The sequence below is a fragment of the Sceloporus occidentalis genome, unplaced genomic scaffold, assembly GCF_023333645.1.
Source record: "Sceloporus occidentalis isolate IW3139 unplaced genomic scaffold, rSceOcc1.0.p SCAF_6, whole genome shotgun sequence".
NCBI classification, from domain to species: domain Eukaryota; kingdom Metazoa; phylum Chordata; class Lepidosauria; order Squamata; family Phrynosomatidae; genus Sceloporus; species Sceloporus occidentalis.
Window position 1 is genome coordinate 102,500,315 of NW_028316986.1, and position 15,777 is coordinate 102,516,091.

The 15,777-nt window shown below is 39.7% G+C and overlaps 1 pseudogene; it reads left to right on the top strand.

Annotated features, from left to right (window-relative positions):
• The first annotated feature begins 14,344 nt into the window (after positions 1-14,344).
• Positions 14,345-14,848, top strand: LOC149311201 (ferredoxin-2, mitochondrial pseudogene; annotated as a pseudogene).
• The last annotated feature ends 929 nt before the right edge of the window (positions 14,849-15,777 follow it).

A 15,777-nucleotide genomic window follows, 5' to 3' on the forward strand; every position in this document is an offset into this window, starting at 1 on the left:
CATTCTATAATCATGTACAAAGTATTTGTTATTACGTTTAAAGCCCTAGATTGTTTGAGTCTAGGTTACCTATGGGATCATCCCCTCCCATATAATATGCCCCATACACTCAGGTCTTCTGGGGGATATGTACTTCAACTGACCAATTTGATATTGAACCTAATGGACTTTTAGGTCAAAATCCAGTGGTTTCCCACGATCCTATGTTTCCACCAAAACTGATAACACTTTATCTCTCCTGCATCCCCATGTACACTCTAAAAACCTGTTCTGAAAAGTAAGATACTCTTCAGACCACTGGTTGCATCAAGAATGTCCCAATTCTACCAGTGTTGAACATGAAGTCCACCACTGTCTGCAGTGGGGATGCAGCCTGAGTCTGATTCTGGAAACCTGTTCTTGCGTTTTTATGCTGATAGTGATGTTTTCATGCTTCCAATTGTTTAACAAATTTACTGACTGAAGTTTTATATGGGAAGATAAGAGATGAAAAGGGTAATAGGAAATGAATGCTCTGTTCAATTCCACACACTTAGGCTTAGCTTCACTGTGGAATGCATGAGTGCTTCAAATGGATCCTGTATGGAAAGTACAAAAAATATGAACAGTGCACATAGTGTTTTGTGCCTGAAGGTGAATTTAGAGGCCATTCAGACTACCTTTTACCCCAGATCAGTACCTGGATTAACCACGAGAAGTTCATATTGGCCCCGATCCTTCCACAAGTGAAAATGAGGCTTTCACACCCATTCAGGGGCAAATGCCCCTTGATGCGGGTCTTTTGAAACCAGACTTTTAAGCTGTATCTTTTGAGAAAAACTGGGTCCGGCAAATATGAAATTGTCCCCGATCATGATCAGGTCAAGTTCAGGGGAGGGATTTAGGTCAGAGGGAGGACGGAGGGCAGAACATGCCTCCACTTCATCAGGGTGAAGGAGGAGGAGGAAGAAGGAACCTGGGGAAAGAAGGGGGCCATGAAGGGCAGAATTGGAAGGAGGAGGAAGAGGAAGAAGGAGCTGGGGGAAGGGTCAAGTTCAGGGGAGGGAATTAAGTCAGAGGGAGGGCAGGGAATGGAACATGCCTTGTTTTGTATTTTTATTTTGACAGACTATGCAAATACTTTTTCTACAGGTAGATACATATATAGATACATATATAGATAGATTGTATGTACAGCACTGTGTAAATTTACAGCGCTTTATAAATAAAGGAGGATAATAATAATAATAATAATAATAATAATAATAATAATAATAATAATAATGTGTGTGCTTGTGCTACATTTCCCTTTCATTTGCTTGCTCCCAGCACAGCACCTCACTTTGCAAGAAGCTTTTTTTCTAAATTATTTTTTATATGCAAATGCTACAATGCAATGTTACAAATGTTTCTCTTTCAATTTGGTAAATTGATACAGAATGCTTTTGCTACTGTATGTGTCTGTAAGGAATTCTGGGTGGCTGAAGGAAAGCAAAGTATGCAGAGATGGCATTCTGAGGTGAGGAATTTATTGTTGTTGTTGTTGTTGTCATTATTATTATTATTATTATTAGAATCATAGAATCGTAGAGTTGGACGAGACCACTAGGGCCATTCAGTCCAACCCCTGCCATGCAGGAAATCCAAATCAAAGCATCCCTGACAGATGACCATCCAGCCTCTGCTTAAAGACCTCCAAAGAAGGAGAATCCACTACACTGTGAGGGAGTTTATTCCACTGTCAAACAGCCCTTACTGTCAGGAAGTTCCTCCTAATGTTGAGGTGGAATCAGCTTGGATCCATTGTTCCTGGTCCTGTTCTCTGGAGCAGCAGAAAACAATCTTGTTCCCTCCTCAGTGTGACACCCCTTCAAATATTTAAATAGGGATGATGCCAAAGATCTTATTTTTATTTAATAATCTACCAATTAATATAGATACTAAAATTATAGATCAGTGGAATAAAGAATTTAAGAAATTTATATGGAAGGGGGGTAAGGCGAGAATAAGATGGAATAATATAAAGGAAAAGAAGGAGAATGGAGGGTGTGCCATGCCAGATATAAAAATTTATAGCTGGGCCTGCAATATGTGCTGGATACAGGATTGGATTAAACTAGAAAAAAATAAGAACCTAAAGCTAGAAGGAGCGGATCTCCGTTATGGGTGGCATGCATACCTTTGGTACAACAAAGCCTCAGTAAATAAAGATTTCTATAATAATCCAATTAGAATTAGCTTACTTGCTAATTAGCTTACTTGCTGTTCACCGCTATGATCTTTGGAATAGTGGTATATAAATAAAACAAATTATTATTATTATTATTATTATTAGAAGAGCACTAATAGAAACGTGGAAAGTGATTAAAAATAAATTTTATTATAAAGTACCAGGATGGGTTTCAACACAAGAAGCTTTCGTGAATAGGTGGGATACAGGGAAATACTGGTTAAGGTATAATGATATAATAAAGATAAATCAAGAACAAGAAAACTAAGGAGGAATTAATTAGAGAGAAAAAGGAAATAAACTGGTATAGTTACTATCAGTTAAAATATAGATTTAAGGAAGATATTAGAATGATGGGAATCGAACTAAAACCATCAGAGTTGGATAAAATAATAATGAAGGAAGAGGAGAAGAAAATATCAAAGTTTTATAAATTGTTCAGAGATAGGGAATTGGAAAAGGAGCCAATAAAACAATACATGATAGACTGGGCAAAAGATTTAGGGCATGAAATCCCATTAGATGCATGGGAAAAATCTTGCAAAAAGACACATTTACTAAATGTCAAGATCTAAAAGAAAACCTTTTAAAAGTTAGTAACAGATGGTACTACACACTAGCCAGATTGAAGAAAATGTTAAAAACAGAAACAGACAGATGCTGGAACTGTCAAAAGGAAAAAGGAACAATGATCCACATGTGGTGGAAATGTGAAAAAGTAAAGGGTTTTTGGGAGGAGGTACATAAAATAATACAACAAATGTTTGGCATAAAATATAAAAAGAAACCAAAATTGTATCTATTGAACATGATGTACTTTATGAAGGCAGAAGATGAGAGAAAATTATGGAGAATTATATTGTACATGATAACACTTGCCAGGATGGTTATAGCAAAATATTGGAAGTCAAAGGAAGAACTGCAAATAGACGAATGGTTATTAAAATTGAATGAAATTAGGCAATTAGATATTCTCTCATGTACATTACAGGACAAAAAGAAAGACAAAATGGAAAAGGAATGGAGGCAAATCCTGAGGTATTGGGAAAAAAGATGTTGTTTAAATAAGAACCTGGTTCAGGAGATTGTATAAATATGAAATAAAAAGAAAATGTGGAGCCAGGAATAGAAATATATGCAGGAAAAACAAGGTTATATACCCTCCACATAATAGAATTTGGTAAATACATATGGCTATACAACTAGTTATATAAAAGAATGGTTTGTAATTTTTGCTTTTCAGGAATGAAGTTGTATATGTTATTTGCAAGAAGCAAGAAGAGAAATAACTGGCAACACAGAGGAGTATTGTAAAGACAGGAAGTGAAAGAAGAACAAATTGGTTGTAGATGTATAATAATGTTTATTGAAGCTTTATAATAGATATGTAATGAAAATAATCTTTTCTTTTCCTTTTAAAATTTAATAAAGATTATGGGGAAAAAACGCAAATATTTAAACAGGGCTATCATATCACCTCTTAATCTCCCTAAGGCGTTCCTCATATTTCCAGACCCTTCACCATTTTAGTTACCCTGCTTTGGACACGCTCCAGTTTCTCAATGTCCTTTTTGAATTGTGGTGCCCAGAACTGGACACAGTATTCCAGATGGGGCCTGACCAGAGCAGAATAGAGTGGCACTATTACTTCTCTTGATCTAGACACTATACTTTTATTGATGCAGCCTAAAATTGCATTGGCCTTTTTAGCTGCCACATCGCACTGTTGACTCATGTTCACCTTGTGGTCTACTTGGATTCCCAGATCCCTTTCACATGTAGTTTCATTCAGCCAGGTGACCCCCATCCTATATCTGTGCATTTTATTTTTCTGCCCTAAGTGCAGTACCTTACATTTCTCCGTGTTGAATTTCATTTTGTTAGCTTTGGCCCAGCTTTCAAGTCTGTTCAGGTCATTTTGAATTTTGATCCTGTCCTCTGTAGTATTAGCTATTCCTCCTAATTTGGTGTCATCTGCAAATTTGATAAGTATACCCCCAATTCTGTCATCCAGAATTATTGTATGTGTATGAGGCATTCTGGGGTCGCAAGGAGGGAAGATGCAGAGATGGCATTAAATTGCATTTTGGGATTGAAAATGGTGGCAGAGGAAGATCCATAATCTGTAGTGACCCAAATGCACACAACACACACACACACACACATGGAGGTTTTTAAATTTGACAAAATATGCCCATACTGCTGCCAGTTGTTTTTTAAAGGAAGGGGGAAGCACCCATCTGGTTGCCCAATTGCTGTAGGAAACATCACCTTTGACGAAAGCGGAACTGAATTTGATTGACAGCAAAGGAGCCTTCTTTTAAACTGGTTCCTACAAATGAGAACTCTCCGCAAAGAGCTGCAATGGCATTCAGGGTTAAATAACCCCAATTAAGGTAAATTACTAGGGGGCACTTGCTTCCAGAGAGATTCGGGAGGGGGTGACTTGGATCTGCCCAGTTCCATCCAGGGTAAATGGGCCAGTGGAAATGGGGCCAGAGGCTTTAGAAATATCACAACTGAAATGGAACAAAAGAACACTTCTAGGAAAAATTACTGATGCTCATGTTTGCTGTGATGTTCATAATTGGGCTGCTTTAAATATGCATCACATAAAATTCTGAAAAATCTCCAAATGGCTAGTTATTAATTTAGATCTAATCTGCTCTGCAGAAATAAAGCAGTTTGATACTGCTTGAACGTCCATGCTTAATGCTTTGAAATGTTGGGGTTTGTAGTTTGGTGTGGCACCAGAGCTGTGACAGTGAAGGCTAAATATCTCATAAATTCCATACCATTGAGCCGTGGCAGTTAAAGCAGTGTCAAACTATATTGATTCTGCAATGCAGATTAGACCTTGAATCCTGAGGTAGTTTCCTAAAGACAGCCTCCACGTCCATCTTTCAGGTCAATCAAACATGTGCATACCTGGAATTGTGGAAGCCAGATCACCTTCCACAACCCACTCCAAATTTTCATAGAATATAAATATTATATTTCCATTTTTGAAGTGTGGAAATGGATGATTCCATCCATCCCTTGTGAGAAGCAGAAATTACATATGTTCTCCATCAAGAAATATTCTTCTGATGCAGCTGATTTTCCTTGTTTTCTTCTGATGCTTTGGGAAAGCAATTTAAATCCTGTTTCGCATTGCTTTTTTTCCATCTGATATTAACTGTTAGGAGGAGATTTGCACCTGTTTCTCTAGATAGTCTTTGAAAAGATGCCAATTTATTTTTATATGTCTGTTTTCAAGTTTATTCATGGTGAATGATGGGTCTTATTTTATGCAATTTTCAAAGTGCTTGTCTCAGCCAAATTTAGAGATATAATTAATCACATGGGAATACTGCAGCTTAACAATTTTCTTTTATTTTGATGAAGTCAACTCCTCTAGATATCACCCAGTTTTATGTTTAGAACTCGGAGCTTAATACAAGCCAAACTGCAAACACACCTTGTCAGCGAACTCTTTGTCAGCTCTGTAGGACTGAAGTTTAAAGACTTAAGTTGCTGCCACTGAAACAAACTTCACCTGAGCAATTTTCTGAGCTTAATTATTTTTAATAACAGGATATACCAGGAGCACACTATCTGAATGTTATATTATGATAAGAATAAAGCTTGAAAAAGCTATTTGTTTAGTATAGTTCCCAGAGTCCCTAAGGCAGCCTAGTCAATTCCAGATGGACCAACAGAAGAAAACATAGGACTTTGACAGCTGTGGTTCAATAAAGCTGACTTTCTCATGCACTGAAGAAGATTCTTATAGGTATCCTAATCTAGCTGAATGAAGCACCACAATAGCATGTTGTCTACATGTGTTTTCTTGGTATACTGGGAATGATGTCTGCCAATGGATGCTTAACATGATGAGCCATTCTGATCATCAGAAACAATTTATGCAGCCATGTTTGATTAGATTCTCTACACTGATGAAAATAATTGGTCTCACCTTGCACCTTGTCAATCTAACAACCACAATGCACTCTGATTGGATGCCTCTCCATCCAATCCCCCTTCCCCCTTTGCTGCCTCAGTGAGGAAGGGGGGAATTGTAAACACATACACACACAACATAGAAAGAAATAAATGCTTTTTATTTGTTTTTCATTTAGGAAACTCTCCTAAGAACAGCACTGAGAGTTGGATCACACTACCTCTTATCCCTTCTTTCTCCCCCTGCAAACTGAGTGTCAGGTTTGTTTTACTGTTTGTATTCTTCTCCACCTATCCAACCCCACCTAATCAGCATTGTGTCATACTTCTTTTGATTTTAGTGATGGCAGGGCGTGTGCAGTATGGTCCCTAGTGCCTCTTCCTGAACCCAGCATACACATCTGGCATTTCTCCCTCCAAATATGGTAAAAATTTGTTGAAGACTTTTGAGTATCACTTTGCTTGCATAGAAAATTAATGCAATCATCCTGTGGTTACTGCAATCCCTTTCTTGGAGTATGGAATGTATGTTCATAGTCTGTGCCATAATCTGGTCCGTCCTTTCTTCTTCTTCTTCTTCTTCTTCTTCTTCTTCTTCTTTGAAGAGAGAATGGTGTTTCTCCATCTTCTGCTTCCAAATATGTAGTCAATTTGATTTCTATATTCTCCATCAGGTGATGGCCATATATACAGTCATATCTAGTTGCTTGAATAATGTACTTGCAATGAACAAACTGTTGGCCTTGGAAAATTCATTCAGTCACTCTGGCTTCATGTCTTGATCACACATGTAAATACTTGCACTAAAAAAGATTAACAAAAGAAGAAAACAGTCTTAAGAATATTATAAAACAGACTATATATTTAAAATGATGTTAGGGATTCTTCTAAAAACCAGTAGAGAGGAATTTAAAACAAGTCAGGATTTACTTAGTTCAGTCCAGAAAATCTCCTCTTAAACTTTATTACCCTTATTTTGTTCCCTTTTTCTGAAATGTTCTGAATGTCTGAAGAGGACAAAAGAAATGAGCAAAAGAGTACCTTTTCTTGGAATTCCCAACACAACCTCCTGTGTGGATCTATTTTGCCCATCCATCTGGGAAGCACCCTAGTCCTGGCGTGTGGGCCCACCTCTAGCAACCAGATGTCGCTCTCAATGAGGTCCAATCTTTCAGAGGCACTCTGGGAAGCTCTCGGGCAGAAGGTCGTGTCGTAGCAATGGACCTGGCCCTCAGGACACTGAGCATGTGATTATTGAGGTGCCAAGCTCGCTCGGGATTGGCCATGGCCACTACTCCCATAAAGACCCCATAGCCTTCTACCCAGTTGGTGAAAAACTGCTCCCCGGGCTTAGTTTTGACTTCCTTCTTGTCTTTCTTAGTGGATGTGACAGCTCCTGCCTCCTCCCCCTTGGGCCTAAGCAAGGTGAAAACACCCACATAGCACCCCCTGAGGACCTGCTTCTTAACCTTCTTGGACAGGTGAAGGCCTGGAGGGTTTTTGAGTTAAAACCAGTCGATGTAAGTTCCCTCTGCCTTGATTGCATCCTTTTCGGCAGCAACTTCAATCCATCTTCCCACCTCCAGTGCAGCATCAGCATTGGTGGTTGCTACAGGGCTGGGTAGGAATTTTTCCCCTTTTACCTGAGTTTTTTGTGCCTATCGTACACTGTATTTGGGGGATTTTGACTATTGGACTGGTGTGGTGTCTTTAAGTAGGGTGGAGAGAGAAGTAAGAGTTAGAATGGACAATGTGAACCCCATTTGATGAAGGAGATGGTTCGGGAACAGGTTTAGGTCCTGAGATCTGGTGGCTAGAGAAGGTGAGTACTCTTGGTGCTGGCCCGGGGTCTTTGCCCTCACTTTAAGCCCAGGTCTGCCTTCCAGCAGATGGTCAAATGGCGAGTAACCCAGCTATTGGATTGCCTTTGCATCTCAGGTGGTTTACCCAGGGAAGGCTGAGTAGGAAATCAGGAAATGACAGCTGTCTCAACTGATTCTGCACTAGGTCTCTCCCCCCCCCCCCTTTCCCTTGCTTCTTTTCAGTTGCAATAGGTTCTAGGTTGATTTAAATGATCCTTATTCAACACAATTCATGGGGTTGGTCTTGTTATCCCATGGTTGGTCAGCACATGCCCCCATCTCCATTTGAGCTTAGGGTTGCATTCACTGTGTTGTTGTTTTCATGGTCCTGATATGAAGGAAGCCCATAAATCACACTTGCAAATCACACCTGGGATTCAGTGACAAGAACAGTTTTGAGATGTTTCTATGAGGAATGAAGAGCATTGTTTTCAAACAATACCAATGGGATTATGTCATTCTTTTGTCATGTATAGCAACAATATATACCTATAATATTTTTTCTAAAACAGTGGAAGGGGAAAGACCTAATTGCTTGCTGTCCCTAACCAGATTTATCTTTCTATCAGAAAGTTCTTTCAACATTGTTCAAGAACCAAGAGTGTGTTAAACTCAGAAAGGAGGGGACGGAGCACAAGGTGGTTTCCTTTGCATCTTAATTACAGCTGCCTCTTGCAACCCTGCTCTGAGCCAAGTCACATCAAGAGAACAGGGGAGATAAATGTGTGAGCTGCAAGTCTGACGTCTAATCTCTGCTACTGAAGATTTGGGATTTGATTTAGTGCCTCTATTGGTGAGTTAGGGGAAAAAATAATCCTAAGTCTTTCATCTTCTTTTAATAAATTCCCTTTCAGACATGCAATTTACCTTGTTGACAGCTTTGCAGTTCAGAACAATAGGGTTTTTTAATGCATTATTTTAGGGCTACTGTCTTCTTTCTCTTATACATTTCTAAACATCCTTTTCAGTAATTTTCAGGTTTATAGAATAAGAAAGGTAAACTTGCTGCATCTTCAGGAAGTACTGGGAAATTAGTTGGCCATTTGTAATCATTATATACTGCTTCTTCGCATTTTCAACCATACTACAACATAATCTCTGCATATCTCTGACACAAATTGCAAGGTTTTTTTTGATCTAGCCATGTGTTGACTGATATATTGCTGCAACACAAAGCCATTGCTACATATTAGCTATCAACAAAGAAAGCACTGAGAGAAAAGGTGTTCAAAAAATCTGAGTAATTGGATAACAAGAATTGGGGACTGTCAGCAGTTCAAGGGTTTACAAATGCAATTATTCAATTTGTAACACATTTATTTCTCAAACATTTGGTGCTTGTTAGCATCTTCTTGTTGTTAAGGGATGACCCAAAAATCCATCTTGTTCAGGAGCAAGAATCATATGTCCTCCCAGATGTTGCTGGACTGCAGTTCCCATCAGCCCTAGCTAGTATAGTTAAAGAAACTCCAAGATGTGCTGGTATGGCCTGCAAGGAGTTGCAAAAGGAAATATCCCTACCCACCTTCCAATCTACCAAATTTCAGATTTGAACCTATTATTATTATTATTATTATTATTCTCATCATCATCATCATCATCCTGACCATGCTTGAAGCCTGTCACATCAGGGCTACTGGCTGGGCACTGGGTGATCATTCATTCGCTTGGACATAAAACATATGGCACCACAATTTAAAAAGGATGTTGAGAAACTAGAGTGTGTCCAAAGGAGGGCGACTAAAATGGTGAAAGGTCTGGAAACCATGCCCTATGAGGAACGAGTCAGAGAGCTAAAGATGTTTAGCCTGTAGAAGAGAAGGTTAAGACGTGATATGATAGCCCTGTTTAAATATTTGAAAGGAAGTCATATTGAGGAGGGAGCAAGCTTGTTTTCTGCTGCTCCAGAGAACAGGACCCAGAACAATGGATGCAAGCAACAGGAAAAGAGATTCCACCTCAACATTAGGAGGAACTTCCTGACAGTAAGGGCTGTTCGACAGTGGAGCCCACTCCCTCAGAGTGTAGTGGAGTCTCCCATCTTGGTGGTCTTCAAACAGAGGCTGGATGGCCATCTGTCAGGGATGTTTTGATTTGGATTTCCTGTATGGCAGGGGGTTGGACTGGATGGCCCTTGCGGTCTCTTCCAACTCTATGATTCTATGATTCTATATGCAGAAGTCTATTCTAGTGAAAGAAACTACTGTTACAGGTTGAGTTTCTCTTATCCAAAATTCAAGGGACCAATAGTGTTTTGGATTTTGAATATTTTTGGATTTTGGAATATTTGTATTTGCATTTTTTGTGTATATGGAACCATCAGAAAGCAAAGGTGTCACTATCTCAGCCACTCAAGAAAAAAGTTTTAGCATTTGGAATATTTCAGATTTTGGAATTATGGGTAAGGGAGACTCAACTTGTAATGTCATTTGAAATACAAGTTAATTGAATAGATGTATATTTCATGTTGAAACCAGAACAGAGAGGTGAAATGTTGAATGTAAAACAGGGGAGGAAATTATGTGATCCTTTCTCTACAAATAGTTGACAACAACTATTGCCCACTATGGGTTATCCTGGCTGGAGCTGCTGTGGGTTGCAATCCAGCAACGTCTAGAGGGTCACAGGATTCCTACAACTATTGTAAAGAAACAAACAACTGTGTCTGCTACTACAAACTTGGAGCAGAGATAAGTACAGTGTTTAAATGTCAGGATGGATGACTGCCAAACAACAATTACACTGCTTTTGTAGCATATGGCAAACATGTTGCTGGCTATATATGAGAGAGTGAGAGGTTACTACCTTATAGCCAGGTGGAAGAAATGAAAGGGATGTTCTGATAGGTTTGGGAATAATTTTGTTACTTTTTATTTCAATACATTACTTATTGTACCTTTGAAATTAATAGAGATGGTAGAAGTCTACCCATGAATAATTGGGTGGAGGGCTTCACATTGAAAGTATTTGTGGTCAAAGTCAAGTTTCAGGCAGATAGAGGCATCTGAGTCTATCAAAAAAAGCATGGGATCAACAAGAAAAGAAGCCAGAAAAGACTGAAGAAAATTTGAAGAAGCATTTTAATAGCAGCTGAAGGCTGTGGGAAAATCCAAGCAAAGGTTGAAACTGTGACATCAGGTCTGCATTATTATTATTATTATTATTATTATTATTATTTATGTTTATTATGTTTATTTATAACCCGCCTTCCTCCCAGTACAGGAACTCAAGGTGGCTAACAAATCTAAAACAGTCCAAGTTAAAACACTATAAAACATGTAAAATAAAAGTTTAAAAAACAATCAAACAATTCAAACAATTAAAAACATGACATTATTACAATTTAAAGTTAAACACTCTTTAAAAACAAAACAAAACAGCATCCATGTCATGCAAAAGCCTGGCAGCATAAAAATGTCTTTATCTGCCATCAGAAGGACAGCAGAGATGGACCCATCCTGGCCTCTCTAGGGAGGGCATTCCAGAGCTTGGGAGTAGCCACTAAAATGGTCCTTTCTCTTGTTCCCACCAAACGTACCTGAGAGGATGGTGGGACACAGAGAAAGGCCTCTCCAGATGATCTCAATATTCTCAGGGGCTCATACAGGAAGATACAGTCCTTCCTTTAGCCTGGACCAAGCTGTATAGGGCTTTATAGGTCGAAATCAGCACTTTGTATTGTGCCCGGAAACAGACTGGCAGCCAATGGAGCTGTTGCAACAAGGGAGTTGTATGCTTCTGTAACCAGCTCCAGTTAACAGCCTGGCTTCAGCTCTTTGAACCAGCAAAAGTTTCTGGGCGTTTTTCATAGGCAGCCCCATGTAGAGTGCATTATAGTAATCCAGACAGGATGTAACCAAAGCATGTACCACTGTGGCCAGATCTGACTTCTCAGGGAATGGGCACAGGTGGTGCACAAGTTTTAGCTGTGCAAAAGCACTCCTGGTCACCACTTATACCTGGGCTTCCAGGTTCAGTGCTGAATCCAGATGTACTCCTAAACTATGAACCTGAATTTTCAGGGGTAGTGTAACCCCGTGTAACACAGGCTGAATCTCTATTCTCAGATCTGTCTTTCGACTGCGCAGCAGAACCTCTGTCTTGTCTGGATTAAGCATCAATTTGTTTGCCCTCATCCAGTCCATTACAGCAGCCAGACACTCGTTTAGGATAGAAACAGCTTCCTTGGAATTAGGTGGAAAGCAGTGATAGAGCTGGGTATCATCAGCATACAAGTGACACCTTACTCCAAAATCCTGGATGACCTCTCCCAGTGGTTTCATGTAGATGTTAAAAAGCATAGGGGACAAGACTGAACTCTGAAGGACCCTGCAGGCTAATGGCCAAGGAGTCAAATAGGTGTCCCCCACCTTCTGAGAGTGCCCCTGCCAAAAAAAGCAGAGTCTTTGTAGAACAGCACCTCCAAGTTACTCAGAAGGATACCATGGTCGATGGTATCAAAAGCTGCTGAGAGGACCAGCAAAACCAACAGGGACACACTCCCCCTGTCCAGTTATCTATGTAGGTCATCCACCAAGATGACCAAAGCTGTTTCTGTCCCATAACTAGGCCTAAAACCAGACTGACATGGATCTAGATAATCTGTCTCATCCAAGAACACCCAGCACCATACACTCCAACACTTTGCCAAAATGGAAGATTGGAGAATGACCTGTTAATTAGCTAGTAAAGTAAGGTCCATGGAAGGATTTTTCAAAAGAGGTCTTACCACAGCCTATTTTATGCTGTAAAGAGGCATTAATCACTTCCCTTACCCATCCCACCAGTCCTCCTTTGGCCTGTGTAATAAGCCAGGATGGCTCTCACCTCTCAAAGGACCCTATCCACATCATCAGGCTGCACAAATTGAAATATATCCATCAATACTGGACAAGCAGGAGCCAAGGTTACGTGCTCATTTGGGGAGAGGTAAATTCCTGAAGTTATCTTTAAGAAAGAACTGTGGTAAGAATATCAATGGTTGGTGATAAACCTGAAGTGTTGACCAACCAGGGTGAAGACCAAGACCTTGTCTGAACGTGCCAAATAAACCAGCCCCCATCCTTTCAACAGGGAGATCAGTCAACACACAGTCCAAAACCTGGTTCTAGTGTGAACAAACCAGATGATGTCTGACAGAGAAGAGAAGTGGTTTTGTCTGATCATGATTTTGTGTTCTAGGGGGTCCCAAACTAAACTTTTTTCTCACATAGTAATCAGCCACTTTTCTTTGCCATTACCACCTTTCATAATGTAACTGTTGCATGACTTGAATTTCTAAACTGCATATTAGTTCACAAATCTTACCTATGTTTAGATGTCTGTACTCTGCAGATCTTAGAAAGCAGATCTAGCAGTGTGAGATAAAGCATCATGTCTTTTAACAAAACCAGTGATTATACCAAAATATGATCTAAATAATATCTCAAAAGAATTTACTGACAACATAAGAAACAGATTCGCACTACTAAAAATAATAGATAGAGAACCAGATGAATTATGGTCTGAAGCCAGGGACATAATAAAAGAAGATTGCAGACAGACACTTTCAATAAACAAAAAGAAAGATAAAAATGACAGAAAAAAAGACTACAAGCAATAAAGAAAATAAGAGAAGAAAAACAAAAGGGAGATAGGAACAAACTAAGAATTATGAATGCAACGGTACAACAGCTTGTGCAGAAAGATAAAGAAAGTTACTACAATGGCCAATGCAGAGAAATAGAAGACAACAACAAAAAGGGAAGAACAAGAGATCTATTTCATAAGATCCTGGAAATCAAAGGAAAATTTAAATCAAGGGCTGGGATGCTCTATGACAATAAAAATAGCATAATTCAAGACCAGGAGAGAATAAAAAGATGTTGGATGCAACACACAGAAGAATTATACAAAAAAGATGACAAAATGAAGGACCCATGGAACAAAGAGCCATATGAAGATGAACCCCAAATTCTAAAAAGTGAGGTGGAAACTGCAATAAAAGAAATAGCAAAACCAAAACCCACAAATGACCAGGAACAGATTATATTCCAACTGAACTGTGGCAATCCACAGTGACACAGTCAACTCTAGTGCTAACCAACATACGTAAACATTTATGGAAAACAAAACAATGGCCAACAGATTGGAAGTGATCAATATACATCCCCATCCACAAAAAGGGAAACACAAGAGACTGCAGCAACTATAGGACTATTGCACTAATTTCCCATGCAAGCAAAATCATGCTCAAAATTTTGCAACATAGACTCCAATCATACATGGAAAGAGAATCCCAGATGTTCAAGAGGGATTCAGAGACTCGCACGCTGGTCATGTGGAGACTGTCATGGTGGCCTCCATGGCTGCTGGAGGTGGTGGGAGCTTTACCCAGGCTTGGGGGCTTCAGCTCTTCATAGGGAACACCGCGAGGGTCCTGAGGTGGAAATTCTGCACAGCAGTGGCTTTTGAAACAGAAGAGGAGAGCTGTGCTGTAGAAGTAGTGGATATGGTGTTCATAGACTGGTCTGGACAAAGGGTCCCAGAGCAAGACAGAGTTGGAAAGGATGTGCTCCGCCTGGCCCAGAGACATGGCATTGACTTAGAAGGTGCCTGTGAAGCTTCCCCAGCGTGCTCTACCTGTTACGTCTATGTGAGCCATGATTTCGTGGATAAGCTTCCCTCCCCTGATGAATGGGAAAATGAGATGTTGGACATGGCACCACTTCTTCAGGAGAACTCACACCTAGGCTGCTAGATCATCCTTACCAGAGAACTGGAAGGGACCGAGTTCACTCTCCCCAAGATCACCAAGAACTTTTATGTGGATGGGCACATCCCCAAACCTCACTGAGTTCATTACTTGAGATCTCGGGGCTGGACCAGTATCCAAAGTGAGGCTGACCCAAATTTAAGAAGCAGGCTTCGGAGAGCAATAGAGAGAAGACGTTAGAGCAGCCGGGATTATTATTATTTTTTCTTTAAAACATAAGAAAATAGTTTGCTCCATGAGCAAGAGGATGGTGCTGAGGAAGAATAAAGCTTTGATACACGATGTGAAATAAGTAAAGAAAGCAGGAAGTAAGTGAGGGCAAACACTTCTTTTATACCCATGAACCACATCAATTCAGATAGTTCCAACTGATCAGTCAGAAACTGGAGTCCAGAGATTTCTGGCTCTAGGCCAAGGTGTGCCTTTTCATGCAAGTCAGTTGGAGGGGGGAAAGCATTCCCAACTGGTGAGTCCAATTATGGTTGCTTCCAAATATAAAACAAGGTCTTGCAGGTGCAGGCAATAATGATGCTTGGATCCTCAGGCAAGCAGGCAATCTGAATCTGGCAGAGGCTTACAGAAAACTGGTTTTCATGACATTCATAGATTTGAAAATGAGTTGCATTCCATGCTTCAATTGCTGGATCATGTTTGGAATAGGTTGTCTTCTGCAGCCACACTTACACAGTGAGACCTCAGTCACCCAGATTTCAAATATTTAGCTGTTCATAGTTTCCCTAGAAATATTTGACAGTGCCATACTGCACTGGACTGAATCACAGGCTTAGTGGGGGGGTTTTGTTTTGTTTTTAAAGCTTTTTTAAAAGTCCATCCTATGTAATTTCAGGACAAGGGCAATTTTAATCTCTGCATGCAAGTCTTAAAGACAAAGAATTATCTCCACTGCATAAAAACTAGGGATGGAGATAAAACCCTGACATTTTTCTTCTTCAGATTGCCCCAGGGCCTATGAATAGAATGTATTGCATACTATAAAATGGATTTATTTC